Consider the following 19079-nt stretch of genomic DNA (forward strand, 5'->3'; position numbering starts at 1 on the left):
GGGAGTAATATCTATTATGTATATTTTATGCCACCAGAAAAGATGCCTAGCATGGCACTTGGTATATAGTTAGTTCTTTTTTTCATTACTTTTTAGGGGAGTGGAAGCAGGGGTGGAACAGAGTCCCTCACACATGCTAGGCAAGTGCTCTACCACCGGGTACACTCTCAGTCCCATAGCTGATTCTTAAAAACCTTAAGAGGGTTTTGGTAATTCTCATCACTATGGATGATAGGTACTCTTCATATGTATTTTCCCTGCATTAAGATATTTACTACCAGTGAATAAAGAAGTGCTGGTACTGAGGCAAAACACATTGAACTCTTCTAAACCCTCAGATGTAAGGAATAAGTTCCTTAACATCCGGCTTTGTATTAACACCTGTACAACCAAGCAGCACACCTGCCTGGCTCTTGTAGAGGTTTGATCTTAACAGGTGTACAACTAGTATTTGTTCAACGGAAAGACGGCTTACCACAGGGGTGGGGGAGAGAATTAATGCTGATGGAATCATAATCCACAGAAATCGCTCAATAAATGATGTATGTACCTGGAATCAGTATTCTAAAATCCCAAGTTCACCCAGCAGCTCTTTACCATCTGTGAGTGCCCACGCCAGTGCTGCTTCCAGAGTTAAACATTCATCCGGATACTGCTGGGACCCTCACACCTCACAGACCAGAGAAAACCTGTTTTAAGGAATCGCAGTCCTGGCTTTTTAAGCTAAGGGCGCACTGTTTGTTTCATAACTGAACAGTGTGCTAGGAAACGAATTGTGGAAATAACTGTCCCTCAATCAAATTCACCACCACCACCACCATCTTTCCTTTTCTCTTACGTGATTGAGACGAGATGTAACCTACACGCATATTCTAAGACTTTGTGCTGTGATGTAACACAGCCAATGTCAGAGCAAGGAAGGAAAGTTGACTCTCCACATCCCGCGGAAGGGAGCCCCGCAATGCCCAGCCAGGCGACGGGCTGACATCAGCAGAAAGCAGCCAGGCTATGGCAGCAAGGTGATGAATTCCACTGCGCCCAGGGAAGTCTGAATATGTGACCTTTAAAATACAAAGACGTCCTGGGGCAGACTGCCCATCCTCCGTGACTTCTCCAGCAAGCACTCCACAACTCGGATTTCTGCTTCTCTTCACACGACACCTCTCGGACCCCTGAGTCAGCAGCTACGGGGATGTTAGTTCCTCTGACTCCCCATCCCGTACCCTTAAGGTCCCCAACTCCTTTCCCACCCCCCGCCCCCAGCAGAGGGCAGGCGGCGACCCTGCTGCCCGGCCCACGCGCGCTGCCAGGTGAACCTGGCTTCACCCTCACCTGTCTGAGGCCGCGTTGCGGGGACTGCAGAGATCCGGCGCGCGCCCCTCACCTGCGCGGGACCTGCGGTGACTGTCGCTGCTCCGGGGCACGCGGGGAGCAGCCCTGACGCGGCGGAGGCCGGGGCATCGCCAGGACCTCGGGACTTCCTAGGCTCCCCCGTGCGAGCCCCGCCTTAAAGGGGAGGAGGCGGCCGCGCGTCACCTTTGAGCCGCCTCTGACACAAGCAGCTGCTGGCAGCTCTTCCAGGTGTTACCCAAAAGCACCCCAGCTGGGTGCTGGGCACTGGCTGGGCGGAGAGATGTAATTGCTTGTAAATCATTCGTCTTGACTGGCTCACAGGAAGAGGAAGGTGCGTCTAAAAAGTCCAAAGTAAGGAAAGAGAATATGTGTGACTTGCAAACTTGTTTCTTAATAACCTGTCTTTACTGATAGAAGAGTTCACTCTGCTACCACCTCCCCCCACCCAACAAAAGATCAGTGAAAAGAGAACAGGCCCCTGTATACTGCCCTAACCCTGGGAAGAGGTACCCAAGCTACTCAACCAGTTAAATCTGTGCCACGTGTGCACGATTGTGGGTGGAAGTCAGCCACCCACATCCACTGGGCCTTAGTTCTCTATAAAGAAAAGGATGGTGGATGTGCCCAGCTTGCTTTCCTAAGTACTCTTTATTGCCACCCCTAAAGTAATTTTCCTGCTATGATTGCCACTAAGGCTCCAGGTAAATATTTGCCTGTGGTGCCTGTTCCTTTCATTCTTTTTCTTTCTCCCTTTTTTCTTCCTGCTCTAATCTTACCGCAATTTGCAGTGTTTCAATGCTTGGTTAGTTTCTTTCTCTGTCTTTACAGGAGCTTGAGTCTATTGATTCTGTGCTCTACTGGGCGTTGGTTGGTTCAGGGGGAGATTATAGGATCGCTGCCTTCAGGGAGGTGAGGGTCTCACGCCTCAGGAAGCAGCAGTTTTGAAACTAAAAACAAGAGGGTCACGGAAACAGGCTAAATCAGATGTGGGACAGACTAGTATTCTATAGTTTCTCTGGGAATGGGAGGTCTGTAAACTGAGAGGACGTTGATTGGTGTAATTAATGATTAATGGCTCTAGTTGTGGAGTCAGAAACACCACAAAGCAAATCCTGGTTGAGCAATTAATTGTGTAGAGGGAACAGTTCACCTAACCTCTCTGAATTTCAACTTTCCTGAATAACTTGAGATTTAAATAGGTCTCTTACATGTTCTGAGAAATAAAAAAGCAACTACCTTGGCCCATGGTGATCATTTAATAATGGTTAGCTAATGATAATAAATTCTAAAGCAGGAAATAGGGAGGGGGTTAAAAAATTTAGAAAACATGAAACTTTAAAAGGAGATGATGAAAACAGGTGCATTGTGCTGAATGAAAATGCCACTTATAAAAACAGCTACCACCGAGGACAACTGCAAAAAGTGTCTGTACTTGGTACATGATCATGTTTAACTTTCACAAGCCTGTGAGACAGTTGACAAAAATCCCTGCTTTAAGATGAGGAAGGAGTCTCATACCTACAAAATCACCTGCTTATGATCAAGTTCAAGTTCACAGCAGTCAGAGCAAGCTGAAGCCATGGCAATCTGGGCTTTTTTTTTTTTTTTTTTTTTTTTTGGTGCTTCTGAATAGCAGAGGTGATCAAGAAAAATAAAGTGTTAAAAAGAAGAAGAGAAAGAGCAGTTGATGAAAATAGAAAGCATAACTTTAAAGCTAGTAATACAAATAATTTAAAATAAAAAGTAACCCCACACAAAAAGCTTTTTTGTTTCTAACTCCTGCCCCAGTGGAGTTCCTGTTCTGTGGTTCCCACAGCTCAACCACAACTTGAATGCCAGTGTTTCAAAATCATTAATAGCTACAAGAATGGAATGTTATAAAAAATGGTACAGTTAAAGACAGAGATAGCTAAGGCAATGCCCCCCCCCCCACACACAATATGCTCTGTCCAGCTTCCTTGGGATTTGTAGGGTGTTTTTTTTTTCTTTTGTATTGTAATTATCCAAACATGTTATTTGCCAACTTCTGGTAGTGTGTTCCACCCAGGAAATAATTTTGTTACTTTCCCTAATTGAAATTGCTATGTAACCACAACAGCACTTAAAACAGCAGCTGAACTCATATATGTGACTGATACATTTTTAATATGCTGTTGCTATTTTGAATTTCTTAATTTAACTAGATTTTGAACCAAGTGTTAGATCAATGACAGTGGTCAATGATGTCATAAGTGTTACTGAGTTTATAATAGGCAGCCCTCTCTCTTCCTGGCATTCATAACACACATGAGCACCAAGGTATTTGTCCTCTCAAGAAACAGCCCTATATTCAGTGTGATTGTCAAGGTGGAGGTTTTCCTCTTTCAGATTCAGTTGCTGTTGGTTGACAATCTAATAATGGCACTCATCTTTTAAGTATTAAATACATGTGTAACTTCTGTAGTGCGTATGTCTCTTTTGCCATCACAGCTGCACTGTCTGCCATGCAATCAGAGGCACTGCAGTGAGGTATTTTAGCAATGTCATCATACCTGTCTGAAGGAGCCACAGCAATCTAAATGAGACAAGCTACAATTGCAGCAGTCACCTGGTATCTGTGATGTCTTCTATATGACAGAGTACCTTGCAGGAGCTAGAGTTCTTACTCTTCTCTGTCTCGAGGACCATGACTATCCTCCTTGGGTCATCCCACTAGAAATGACCATGTTGTCAATCTAACTGAGGTCCAAATGGAAGACTGAGGGTGAATCTTGCGAGTACACGTCCCTTCAAGACCCAAGAGAAAGTCTTCTTGGCTCTGCTAGCAATGCCTTTGGCATCCAGTGTCCCTCACACATTTTAATTCCCTCATCTCTACTGCATCTCATCATCTCTACTACAATAAAAATAGAAATAGACAAATAATTGAGATGTGTACCAGAAAGGGAAATAAGGGTAATGGTTAAAGCAAAATTTTTCTGTTGTCCAAGTAACAGTTGTTTTAGTGTGTGCTCTGAGGAATAAATGTACTTTGTTACATAATATTGAGAAAATGATACTCCTATTATTGTTGCAAATAGTCTTTGTTATTCTGTTTACTCAGTTTGGGTTTTCTATTGTATAGTTGTCATTTCATCTCCTTTTTATACAGGCAGGTGTGGAGACTCACTCCAGACCCAATCCTGGCACTTACCAGCTATGTGTTTTTACCTGCAGCCTTTAGTTACCTGAACAGAGAGGTCCTAACAGAAAGTGGGTCTTATTTTCTAATTACTCAGAAAGAAGTCTTATAAAATCTTTCTTGAGAAACCAACACCAGAATTCAATTGTCTGAATCATAATTTTCTGTAGCATGTTATTTCAAATACCTAGACATGTATTTAATACTAACTGATGAGCTCACATATTAAGTTGCTCAAAGTTAGACTTTTATAGATGTTATACTTTTACAGAATGAGAAATGCCATGGCCAAGATGAACATATAGACACTGTTGCTTTTTTAAAAAGTTAAAATTATTAGAAAGTATATAGAAAAGAAATATAGAGAAGGTATATCTGAGGAGACTTAGGGTCCCATTCATCAGATGGGTAAAAGCAGAACCAAATTTACTTTTGCAGGTAGAGATTAGTCTTGCTTCAGCAACCCCTCAGCACTAACATTTTTATGTCTTATGACCTGAATTCCATCCAGTTAGCAAATTGAGTAAAGCTCCCCCAGACCAGGAGACAGTGCCATCCTATACACAATTGCTGTGGCCCCAATTCTGTATTACTGAGTTGTGTTCTAGTGTATTGCCATTGAGGGATATCAGAGAAGCAACTTGGAGAAATGAGTTGTTAAATTTGTACTTGGATTGTTGATCTAAACCATAGTTTTCAAATTGCACTGCCTGTTTTAAAATGATCCAAATTAGAAATTGTCATTTATCTCAGGGGCAGAAATCTTAGGATTTCCCACATCAACTGGTTTGATAGCAAGCTCTGGGTTCTACAAACAATACAACTGATTTTTTTTTTTTGCCTCTCTAATTGGGCCACTAGAATGCTTGCAGTGGCTCACTTCTGGCAGGTATTTGTACCTTGCATATTGGAGTTATATTTGCCTACTTTCATTTCCCTAAGTCTGAGATGAAACTAATACAATTTTTAGGACTGGAATATTAGGATAATAATCAATTCTTCCTTCAATGATTCAATATAATTATTAACATATGCTCAGTAGTTACAACAAGGACCACAAACTAGAGAGGCCATGGGGGCAAGGCTGATAAAACAAGAGCATGACTGTGACCATATATGAAAAGACAGACTGTCACAAATAGCAGAGGGCACACCCACCTAAAGACATTCAAATTCATATGTTGTTCAACCTGGGCTGCTGACCAGAATCCAGGTGACCAGGTTGTATTCCCTGGTCAATAATGCATCAATCTCTATGATCACCTCAATGCTATGTATATAATACAAATAAAACATGTCGGCTTCTGGCCTCTCAGGACCTCATGTTTGGCTAGGAGGAAAGATGTGTAAACAAAGTAGTACAGTGTCAGATGATAGGCACTCTGATGGGAATACCTGCAGAGACTGGCCAGTAAGGGTATAAAGTCAAGTACAGGATAACAGGTAGAAATATGAGAGGGAGTTCTCAGCAATAGTGACTTCACACAGCCCCAAGGACTGAGGAAAAGGGTTTTTGTCTTTAACACCTAGCTGGTATCATTAGGATATGCACAGTCTCACCTAGCAGGTGAAGATCAATTCAAGGAATAAAGCCAGACCTGTCCGGCAATATTTCCATAATTGCTTATTCAATTAATCAGAAAATTAAAAATATAGCTACACAGAGAGAACAATAACTACACTTACAGCTGAGGATATTAACAATTTTTGGACTTGAAGTCTCCAGTGTAGCTTTGTCACAGTATGGGACAATAATTTGTATAGGTTTTAATTCATACAGCCACCAATTACTGGCTGTAATGATGACCTACAAAGAAAGTACAGACTCACTAATTAATGATTACAAAGTAGTCAGGAAATAGATGGAGCCTTACTAAGTGCACGGTAACAGTATTTTCAAGCTAGCTTGGTATACAATTAGCTGTTTTAAAGATATTAAGGTACAGCCTTATAGTCACTGTTGTTGCCACTTCCTGAAAACATCTAGATCCCAAATAGAGAGAGAAGTAATAATAAATTTGACTATATGCCAATATTCAAACCATATCAATATCTTAACTTCCAGTTGGAGGTGCTCCATCTTTTCATTTTCCCTACCAGGAAATACCTACCTATAAGAAACTTATACATTCTATAAAGGGTATATTCTTTTAAAAAGTACATTTGCTAAGTGTGAACTTTCCATTCAGCTGATTTTAAAATAAAGAGTAAGAAAAATACTATTTAATCAAGCACAAAACATATTTTAGACAATTTAAAGGGAAAAAAGGAATGCAAGCTGGTGCAACCACTCTGGTAAAAGATTTGGAGGCTTCTTAAAAATCTAAGCATGGATCTGCCATATGATCCAGCAATCCCACTCCTGGGGATATACCTAAAGGAATGCAACACAGGCTACTCTGAAGGCACCTGCACACCCATGCTTATTGCAGTGCTATTCATAAGAGTCAAGTTACGGAAACAGCCAAGGTGCCCCACTACTGACAAATGGATCAAGAAAATGTGGTATTTATACACAATGGAATTTCACTCAGCCATGAAGAAGAATGAAATCTTATCATTCACAAGTAAGTGGATGGAACTGGAGAACATCATTCTGAGCGAGATTAGCCAGACTCAGAAGACCAAAAATCGTATGTTCTCCCTCATATGCAGAGTTTAGATCTAAGGCAAATACAGCAATGTTGTTGGACTTGGGTCACAGGACAAGGGGAGAGCACATATTGGAGGTACAGGGATAGGAAGAAAACCTAAAACATGAAAGCGTTTGATGTCCCCACTCCAGAGGAACTAATACAGAAACCTTAAAGAGACAGAGGTCAATATGAGAAGGGGATGAGGAACTAGTGAAAAGGTCAGGAAAGATGAATCAACTTGGGTTGTAACTCATTTGTACATGGAAGCAATGCTAGGAATCTCTCTGTATAGCTATCCTTATGTCTTCTCTTCAACAAAATTAGAGATAAGGGCAGAACAGGTTCTGCCTGGAAGCGAGGGAGAGTGAGGGGGAGAGTATGGGAGTGGGGGGAAGGAGAGAGAAATGACCCAAACAATGTATCCACATGTGAATAAATAAATAAATAATAAATAAATAAAAATGAAGGGAAGAAAGTTTCTCACCCAGTTTGCTGTCAGACCTCTACAGTTGTCATTTTTTTAACTTTTAATAATGACCTTTGCATCAACTTTCAGGGCAGGATGTGACCCATCTCCTTATCCCTGATCATTTTGGTTGAAACTAAGCCTGATTTAACAAATTTGCAAAACATGATTCTACTTCAGTGCCTCTCATTTAAAAATCCCAGCCTTGTGTTTCAAACTTCATATGATTCACCCATACACATTCATTGCTAAAATACACTCAGGAAAACCACAAAATAACAAAGGAATCCACAGTGCATGCTCATACACACTGAGCCATGATGGCTCATTTCTCTCAGACCATCTTTCTTTTCCAACAGTAAAAACTAATTACTTCTTTCAAGAACCAACCAAATCTCAACATCATGTTCTTTCAACTTGAACATACTATATTTTAGTACATTACTGAACTGGGATTTTGTTAAGTTGAAGACTAGTTCTGTGAGGGCTAGAAGTAGCATCCAAGGGCCAGCATTTCAGATACTTGCAGAGACATTGTCCTGTTGGCTGCCTTATTCTATGGAACTGTGATGTGTTAGCAAGGTGTGTTCAAGGAAGGCTACTGTCCTCTGCCACTGGAAACTCCCACATACACATAGTGATGATACATGGCAAGAGAATTAAGGGCACAATTAGCAGCAACCTGAAAAGTGTGACTGAACATCAAATGGGTGGAAATAAAATTGAAAAAGTCATGCTCAATGAACTATGGGAGGAAGCAAGTTGGAATTTCAATTGGCAAGGAAAAAATACCATAGACCATCATACCAGATCAAGATGTTTGAAGACAAATAAGATAGACAAATAAGTCAAAGTACTGAAGATAATTGGTCCAATACCCAAGCTCATACTATGGGTAGCTGTAATATGCCAGACAAGAAAATGGATTTTCTTCTTTGGAATCACACCTCCCTCAAGGTGTGGCTATCCCTGCTGCACTTTGAAATGTAGCAATACTGTGCTCAATGAATCAGTTTGTAGGCTTCCATTGTACCTTAGCCAACTGTGTTATTCTCTAAGAATATGAGCTCATCTCTATAAGCTCAACTCAGGTAGAGGCATGTAACCATTCTTTCTAATAAGAGTATAATATTTAAATTTTTATTTGTAAGAATTGATATTTTATTGTAACAAACAATATATACCCAACACAAGCTCACAAGATACAAGTTGCAATTATGTCTGTGTTTTCTAAAAACGTCTATTTCATTAAGGTTGGTTCCTGTTCACTCACACTGCCTGTTCATGGCTTGATACACATGGTCCTTGATGTCCTGTCTCTCCCACCACTTCACTCATTCTTTCACTCTCTGAATTTCCAGAAAGAAATATGGATATAAATGTATCCAGACTCCATCTCCCCCAAAGCCCACATTAAACACTGGCTCCTCCCCAAAGTATCCCCCTTATTCCTCAACCAGAAGTAATAGCTTTCTCTCAGTGACCTCCATAACAATATCCCCTTTCCAACATCAAAATGCTTCACACAAAAGTTCTGTCTTTATAAAATAACTATTTTGTATCTGTCTTAACTTTTCAACATTTGTTTCGCAAATACTTGTAGAAAACCTACTAGGGCTAGACATTCAATAGAATAGAAGAGTTTTAAAAGTTCATCCACATAGACAATGTAATTGTTACACATTGCTGTGTAACAAAGACCTGAAAATTCAGCAGTTTAAAGCAGCAAATATTTCTTATCTCTGTGTTTCTGTGGGACTGGGATCCAGGTGTGGTCTCGGTGGGTGCCTCCGACTCAGGATCTCTCATGAGATTCCCATCAAACTGTCCACCAGAGCTTCAGTCATCTCCATGGTTGACTGGAACCAGAGAAGCTGCTTCAAAACTCATGCAAATGGGTTTTGAAGCAAACCAACTCATGGCTGGTAATGGACTCAATTCCTAGCTAGGTGGACCTCTCTAGAAGCAGCCTCCTGTTTTATGTCCTTGTGGTACAGCAAGGGGGGGTGCATTTTATAACCTAATCTTGGAGGTGACATCTCATCACTTCAGCCAATTCTGTTTACTACATACAAATCAATAGTTCACCAAATAAGCAAGAAGAGGTGATTGCACAAGATCTTGGACACCAGGAGTTTGGAACCCATAGAAGACAACTTAGAAGCTATTGTATCATATTAACATGACAATTATACAATAAATGAATGATGGATAAATTATCTGCTTAAGGCTTTTTGAGTGTCTTGTCTCTGGGAGTTTATAATTTTCAATAAAAATTATAACCTTTATTTCTTCAAATATTTTGTGTCATCCCCTTTTTTCCTTTGTTGGATGCCATTATAAAACTATCAAGTTGCTGTATGTGTACCATGACTCAGTCAATCATGATCTGGTGATTTTTTCTTCAAGCTTTGCTTCTCTGTGCATTTCATGTTAGATAGTTCCTATTTCTGGTTGTAAGAGTTCAGGTTGATTACTTTTTTTCCCAATATCTTATCTGGTATTAATACAGTACAGTGTAACTTTCTTCTCAGATGTATTTTTCATTTTTAGAAATTTAATTTGGATTCTTTTATATCTTTTATTTTTGTCCTTCTTCAAATAATTTTCTCTAGAGAATATATTAGTGATACTGCTTTATTCTCCTTGTTTACTACTTTGATTATTTCATTTCTGGATTTCATTCTATTGATTGATTTTTTTCTACTTTTATGGTTCTTTTTTCTTGCTTCTTTACATGCATTATAAATTTCAGTTAAATGCCATATATTTTTGTGTTATTCAATGTTGAATTTTTTTTAAATTTATTTCTTTAAATGTTTAGTGCCTTTCTTTCCCAGAATGCAGGTAGATTATTTAGAAATAGTTTGATTGTCTTGAGCTTGTTTTTAAGCTTTATGAGGTAGTTCTAGAATGAGGGGCTATCAGCTTTGTTGGTCACACTCCAGGCTTTAGACTTTTCTTACTGTCCCATGGGAACATAAGCTATTCCTGGCTCTAACTCCAGGGATTATTATACCTACTTTTTTTCTGGTGGTTTCCTTAGACACACCAACTAATCACCATTCAACTAAACATTGAGAAGAATCTTTTGGTATCTCTGTTATGCTCTCTGTCTGCCTCCGTCCTTCTCTATACCTTTCTCCTCTCTATTCTTCCTCTCAAATAATGTCCCCTTTAGCCTGCCTAATCATTCCACAGCTCACAGAAGCCAGTGAGCTTTGCTTGCTGTCCCCACTCTCTAAGCTGTGGCCCAGAAACTCTCCAGGCAATAAACTGAAGCAAACTTAGGGCTTACACCTTTTATTTTCTTTTCTCAAGGATCATAGCAGTCCAAAGTCTGAGAATGCCATTGTTTCAGGTGTTTGGTTATGTATCATTATTGTCTGTGTTGCTAACTGTGGTAGGACAGATCTACTCTCCTTAATCCATCATGGCCAATTGTCAAAGTCTAACCCTGTAAGCATTTGACTTATCTCAAACATGTCTGTAGTGACCCATATGACATTTGTTCTATATGAGAGAAGAAACTTGCCTAATATTTTAAGAAAGAGCTCAGAGAAATTTATCAAGAGTAAGGATATCTGATTTTATAACTTAATTCTTTAGCAAATTATACTGTCATTTTTTAGGCAACCAATTTCCCAAAAAGATTTGAACAGATCAAGGGTTCTTTGTGTTTTCACCCAAGAAATTCTATTACTATTATTATTTTCAATTTTGTTACATTGAATATGTTACTGGCAGCTCTGATAAGAGGGTCCAGCCCCCAAATTCTTGCAATGTCATCAACAGTCAGGGGTCTAATATCCATGACATCATCAGTAGTGATTCATCAAGTTGACCCAAATTCAAAGACAAAGAAGCAGAAAGTTATACAAGCTTATTATAATTTCCCTCCAAACTAATTTTCACAAGTTATAATAATGTTGAAGACTTCACATATGGCTCATTTTTCTGATTTTGGCCAACTTTTTAAAATATCAACCAGGAAAATTTTTAGTTCTCAACGACACCAAATAAAACCTTCCAGGTCATGACACTGCATCTAGCTCACTTTTAATATAACAAGATTATTCTGATTTTTAACCTCAAGACTCTTATATTACAGCATATTAACAGAATCAAAGAGAAAAACCACTTGATCATCTTAATAGATGCAGAAAAAATCTTTGATAAGATTCAAAACCCTTTCATGATAAAAGCTCTGATGAAACTAGGAATAGAAGGAAGGTACCTCAACATAATAAAGGCTATATATGACAAACCTATAGCCAATACCGTACTTAATGAGGACAAACTGAAACCATTTCCTCTAAAGTCAGGAACAAGACAAGTGTTCTCACTTTCTCCACTCCAATTCAACATAGTCTTAGAATTCCTATACAGAGCAATAAGACAGGAAGAAGAAATAAAAGTAATACAAATAGGTAAGGAAGAAGTCAAACTATCCATATTTGTAGACAACATGATCTTATACTTAAAAGACCTGAAAACTCCACTAAAAAATGACTACATACCACAAACAGCTTCAGCAAAGTAGCAGGATACAAAATCAATTTACAAAAATCAGTAGCCTTTCTATACACCAACAATGAACAGATTGAGAAAGAATAAAAGAAAACATTTCCATTTACAATAGCCTCAAAAAAATCAAATACCTAGGAATAAACTTGACAAATGATGTGAATGGTCTCTACAAGAGGAACTACACAAACCTCTGAAAAAAAGAGATTGAAGAAGATTACAGAAGATAGAAAGTTCTCCCATGCTCATGGATTGGTAGAATCAACATAGTAAAAATGCCTATACTACCAAAAGCAATCTACATGTTCAACACAATTCCCATCTAAATCCCAATGACATTCATCATAGGGATTGAAAAATCAACCCTAAAGTTCATCTGGAAGCACAAAAAACTGAGAAAAACCAAGGCAATATTGACCAAAAAGAGCAATGCTGGAGGGATCACAATACCTGACTTCAAACTATACTACAGAGCCATAGCAATAAAAACCACATGGTACTGGCACAAAAATAGATATGAAGACCAGTGGAACAGAATAGAAGATCTAGATATGAATCCACACAGCTATACCCACCTAATTTTTGACAAAGTTACCAAAAACATGTGATGGAAAAAAAGACAGCCTCCTCAACAAATGTTGCTGAGAAAACTGAATATCTGCCTGCAGAAAACTGAAACTAGATCCATATTTATCACCCTGTACAAGTATCAACTCAAAGTAGATTAAGGACCTTAATATCAGACCTGAAACCTTGAAGCTAGTACAGGAAAGAGCAGGGAATACACTAGAAGCAATAGGCATAGGCAAGGACTTCTTCAGAAGAACTCAAGTGGCTGAGCAACTAAGAGAAAGGTTCAGCAAATGAGACCACATGAAATTAAAAAGCTTCTTCACAGCAAAAGAAATGGTTTCTAAGTTGAAGAGGCCATGCACAGAGTGGGAGAAAAATCTTTGCCAGCTGTACATCAGACAATGGACTGATAACTAAATATACAGGAAGTTCGAAAAAACTAAACTCCCCCAAAATCAATGACCCAATGAAGAAATAAGCAAATGAACTGAACAGAGCCTTCTCAAAGGAAGAAGTCCAAATGGCTAAGAAAACACATGAAAAAATGCTCACCATCCCTGGCCTTAAAGGAAATGCAAATCAAAACCACATTAAGATTCCACCTCACACCTGTTAGAATAGCTACTATCAACGCAAATAACAACAAATGTTGGTGAAGATGAGGGGAAAAAGGAACCCTCATATACTGCTGGTGGGAATGGAAGCCAGTACAACTACTATGGAAAACAGTATGGAGGCTTCTTAAAACACTAAAAATAGAACTGCCATATGATCCAGCAATACCACCTAGGGCTATACCCAAAGGAGTGCAACTCAGGTTACTAAAAAGACAGCTCCATGTTTATTGCATCACTATTCACAATAGCTAAGCTATGGAAACAGCCAAGGTACCCCACTACTGAAGAATGGATAAAGAAAATGTGGTGTTTATACACAATGGAATTTTACTCAGCCACAAAGAAGAATGAAATTTTGTTGTTTGCAACTGGAGAACATCATCTTAAGTGAAGTTGCCAGACTCAGAAGGCCAAAAGCCACATGTTCTCTCTCATGAGTGGAATATAGACCTAACACAAATACAGAAATATTATGACACACTGGTCACACAAATGGGAGGTCACGCATGGGAGTGTAGGGTAAAAACTAGGACAAAAACTTAGTTTTTTTGTTCTTAGGACAAAAACTAAGAACTTGAATATGGGTGATATACCCTCTATACAAGAATGAATATAGAAATCTTAAACTGGCTGAATCCACCATAAGAAAGGGACTAAAGTAGAATGTAGATAATTAGAGGAGATGAACCAATTGGGGTTATTATACATATATACATGGAAATGTCATAAGGAAACTCCCTGGGTAGCTACCTTTATCTCAAACAATCTAAAAAGTCATTTTTTAAATCTTTTCTCTTTATTCTTCTATGAAATTGAAGAACAGGAGTGTGGAACAGGTCCTGCCCATGCTAGAAGGCTGGCACCAGTAGGAGGGGAGAGGTAATAGGGAAATTGGGTAGGAGGATGAACATGGTGTAAAAAAATGTACACATATGTATGTACATGCAAAAATGAGACCTGCTGAAACTATTCCATGAAACAGGGAAGGGGAAGATAAAGAAGAACAATAGAAGGGGTAAATTCAAGTATGATATATTTGATACATTGTAAGAACCTGTGTAAATACCACAATGTACCGCTACCCAGAATAACAATAAAGGAAAAAAAGACTCTTATTAGATCTCATTGTATTTTAGATTAATATGAACTCAAATAATGTGGAAATGAATCTGCAAATATGAAGTCTTGAACAACTGACCTTCCAGCTAACTGGAACATAAAGAGATAACTCACAAACCAAACTACCTTGTGCAACTCTCATTTGTAAGCAGAACAAAAGGTACAGATACATCATCAAAGGGCTTCTATAAACAGGGCAAACTCTATTCCTGTCCTCAGATGAGGAACTCCTGTACATTCAAGCCACCTTTTACAAGTAGTGTTCTTGTCCCAAATCAGCTCTGTGACTCCTGTTGTATAACAGGACCTTGCCACTTCTACAGCCATCTGCAACATAAACAAAGTAAGACATGCAAATTTCCCTTTCAGAGGAACTCTGTTTCCCATTTGTCCATGTTTTCATGGAGTATTACCAAAACTCTAATTGATCCTTCTTTTCTCTGCTTACCTAATGTATCCTATAATCCAAACAACAAAACTTCAAACTTGAGTCTCTAGAACCTCACACTAAATGTTTGTTGTTTTTTCACACACATAGTGGGAAATACAGTGATCAAAATGAGAACAAAAGCAATAATAAGTAAATAAGCTGTTAGAATAAACCTGGTCACTTCTTTCCTGGTGAACTTGAATGAATTTATTTCCCTTATGTGTGAGTTGGAAATAGCATCTGCATTCCAGGATTCATGTGACAGTAATGCATATTTTGAATGAATCTGAACCAATTGAGAAAGTAGATTCTCAATCAATTAAACTGGTGGATATGGTAGTGATGGTAAGACAAAGCTCTTGCATGTAAGTAGTCCTTTTCTGCCTAACTGTATTGTATTTTTCCAACATTTTATTATGAAAAATCTTCAGCATGTGGCAACATAAAACATCATAAAATCATATATTCACTATCTTGATTATACTACATATTTTGTATATATCTATCCCTCTATCCATCAAATAACCTGTTTTAATTTTTAACAAATGTCAATGTAAATTGCAGATATTGTTACACATCTCCAATAACTAAAGTTCAATACACTTTTATATAAATGTTATATATCCAAATACATAAATCATAAGTATAAATTCATTCAGTTTTGATTAATGAGTACAGTATGGTTCCAAGATAATAGGACAGGACATTATCTTCACCTCCCAAAATTACTTCATATTCTCCATTCTATATCTACCCAACCCCCTCCACACACACACACACACACTCACAGGCACACACAGGCAGCCTACCTCCGTTCTGACATTTTCTCTTTTCATCATAGGTCAGTTTGTTCTAAAACTTCAAATATATGGGACAGAATATTTATACTCTCTTATATAAGGTTGCTCCTTTTACTCCTCATAATTTCTTTGAGATTTATCTATTTTGCTGTGTGTATCAGTAGTTTGTCCTTTTTCCTGAGTGATATTGTATTGCATGAATGTATGGCAGTTGGCTGATCCATTCTATTAGTGGATACCTGGCCATTTCTAGTTGGGAGGTCTTATGAATAAAGTTGTTAAAAACACTTTTGGACAAGCATTTTTATGGATACATATGTTCCTTTATCAGATTTAGAGGTCATAGGGAATTATTTTCTTCATCTTTTTTATTCCACAAGTATCTATAATAATGTTAAACAGAGAATTTTCAGACACTAATACACATGCACACACACACACACACACACACACACACAAACACAAAAACACTTACACATCACACATTCATTCCAGTAGCAAAGTCACTAAAGGAGCAAAAAGAGTAGGTGATCAGTTGTTTTGCTCCCATATTGATGAACAACAAGGGTACAGATGTCAAAGGCTTTTGGCTTTTTTCTTGCAGTTTTGTGAAAAGATTACAGTCTTATTCCTAAGATTGGAGCTGCATTTTTCACCATTTTGGTTAAACATGATGATCTTGTTATCATTGCTTAGCTAGTAAGTTTTGTAAAAGTAGTTGGTCAAAGAGTAAAGAGGTTAGCAATTTAAGACAGAATCCAGATGGTGTACAAAATTCTAGGGACTTGCATAAGGTTCAGTGTGATGGTCCCTAGTACACTGATAATGACACCTACCCTCCAATCCTTCTACATTGCATTATGTTTTTTTATACCTTTCCTTAAGGTGTGTGATGAGCCATTTGAAGCAGAAAGCTACCCTGCTGCTATTTGTCTGGGACTTGGAATTGGTGTCCCATTGCCATGAATTCACCATGTCGCTTTAGGAAGCCCCTAATGACCTGATGTAGACCCCTAATGAACTCAGTGGTAAAATGAGCTGATGAGATCCAGTGACCAGTAGAGCACAATGGTAATTAATGAAGGCAATTTTAGAATATTATCTCTGTTTAAATCAAATAACTACAGTCTATGTTGTCTTCCATTTTGAATTTCCTTAGGATTCTTGAGCTTTTATGACTTTACCTCAGTTCTCCAGTGATTGTGCACATTTCTTTTATTGAGTGCTACTGTGTACTCCAATCAGCTTCCTATGCAAATAAGCCTTTGTTCCATGGTCACACAGGCAGCACATGCTGGGATTCAACCTGGACTTGTCTGATGTACCCTCTGTGGTCTTGAGCACTTCGTGTATGCCTGTGCTGGTAGCATGAGCTCTCTGATTATTTCAGGGGAGTGGGAAGGTGCACATTAAGGATTATTAATGATAAACCACCTCCACCTGTACCTCCCACCATCCTGTAAGTGGCAAAGATCACTTCAGGCTGTGGAGCCACAAAGTAACTGCATTTCCTCCTAAGTGAGCTGTCTGCAGTGTCACTGGGTTCTGGGCCCTAATGGATAAGGCCACAACTGCCTGTCACAGGAAAATACTGCTGACTTTGCTAACTCCTTTCTCTACAACTCTAGAAAGATTGGCAATAGACAGCCTGGTGGCTTTTTTGCATTTCTTTTCAGATTGCAAGATTTCTTTCTTCTAACTGCCCACATATTTGAAATCCAACATTAAGTCTATTTGGTGAACATTCACAAAACATTTTGTATCAGGAGAGGCATGGGGAATGCAAAGATAGATAAGATTATAATACACCTGCTATTGTCAAAGGACATTTAAAAAAGAGAGAGAAGCAAAATACAGCTATCACACAGATATAAAATGAACATTTGTCAGAGTTTTTATCTCATTGTTGACAAGAGGGACCTATAAATGTTGCAGCCAGTTCAAACGGGAAAACATAAAACCAACACAAATTTATATGCAGTAAATGAAGTTTGAAATGATTTTGCACATAGGTGGAAAGCTGCTTTTATGGTAGGGCAAGTAGGCCATCCACTAGATAAAACTATTTTGCATTGCTGTTACTTATCTTAAACTTGCCAAGTTATAAAGTAAGTTAAAGGCAACGAAAGGCAAGATTCAGATGACCTGCCCTAGTGTGTGTAGACAATGTAGTTAAGGTATTAACACTTTTTAGTTGCCTATGTGCTGGTACGCACAGCCTAACTAGGAGCATTCTGTGATTAAAAATGCAGTTTCTAAAAATGTGCTACAGTTTAACAAACCTACCCTGCTAGTAAGTTGAAGAGCTGGAATTTATTTGTATGTGTATTTAATGACTCCAAGGATTACTTTTCTACACCCAGGTTTCTACCTCACAAAGAAATCAAGGTTTAATATAGGGGACAAATGCATAAACCATAACTCCACACTTTGTGTTCTTGTGAATATGTATTTTCACAATATTAACGCAGAAAAAATATCAAATGTGACCTCTTTGCTTGTTCAGGTCTTCCTGTCACATAGACATGCAGGCTGATATTATTCTAAGAGTGTGTTTTTTTAATTTTTAAAAAGAGAATTACTAGTGATGCGCACCTAGTTTTCCAGCTTTTGAGAGGAGTTTGGAGGTAGAAGACAGCCATGGAAGTAAGAACACAGAGGCCATGCCATAAGTATTCCACCTGCTTAGATACATTTCTTCCATTTGTTCAGCCGTGGTCCTTCTCAGCACCACATTTCCTTTTTAGGCATTTAAGTATAAACATCCTTTCTCGGAATAATTTTTGAGTTCTTTAAAGAGCTTACTTATTATAGAATAATTGTAGATTGGAATGAAGGTTGTACCTAGAATTCTTGTATACCCTTCATCTGAGTCCCTTCTCCATTGTTAATAGCTTAAAATATCTTGACACATTTGTCACAATGAAGAAACAGGCCCTGGTATTTTCTATACACTAAATGCCAGGATTTATTTGAATTTCATGTTTCCATTAATGTCCTCTTTCTGTTCCAGGACCCAGTTCAGGGTAATAACTCTCATTTAGTTGTCACATTTCCCCAGTCTCCTCTGGTTTGTGACAATTTCTCTGTCATTCCTTGCTGTACTGTCCAGACCTCCTGTAGAATTTCTTCCAATATAGGTTAATCTGTCATTTTTCTTTCAATAATAGTAGAGAACTATAATCTTACTTTGGAAAAGTATCTTATAGGCAAAGTATTCTACAAGTGGCTTTATTGGCACATTTAACTGGAGGGCTGTCTGATATCATATGATATCACTGGTGGTATCTGCCTTCATCACACTATAATTTTTAGGATTTGTATGAATAACTTTGGAACTTGTTTGAAAGTGTCATCACATTTGTGGAGACATGAGGTTTTGAGGCAGGAACATCCTT

At 38.4% G+C, this 19079-nt stretch overlaps 1 protein-coding gene across 6 annotated transcripts in view; it reads right to left on the bottom strand.

Moving 5' to 3' along the window:
- Mctp2 (multiple C2 and transmembrane domain containing 2) overlaps positions 1 to 1517 on the bottom strand; it is a 238429-nt gene extending 236912 nt beyond the window's left edge. For 5 of the 6 annotated variants that reach the window (XR_012444033.1, XM_074061890.1, XM_074061885.1 and 2 more), the window contains exon 1: positions 1333 to 1517. The gene's annotated coding sequence lies outside the window, so the exon portion shown is untranslated. The remainder of the gene's footprint in view (positions 1 to 1332) is intronic. The other variant, XM_074061888.1, reaches the window with a different exon arrangement.
- Between the last annotated feature and the right edge of the window lie 17562 nt (positions 1518 to 19079).

The sequence above is a fragment of the Castor canadensis genome, chromosome 19, assembly GCF_047511655.1.
Source record: "Castor canadensis chromosome 19, mCasCan1.hap1v2, whole genome shotgun sequence".
NCBI classification, from domain to species: Eukaryota; Metazoa; Chordata; class Mammalia; order Rodentia; family Castoridae; genus Castor; species Castor canadensis.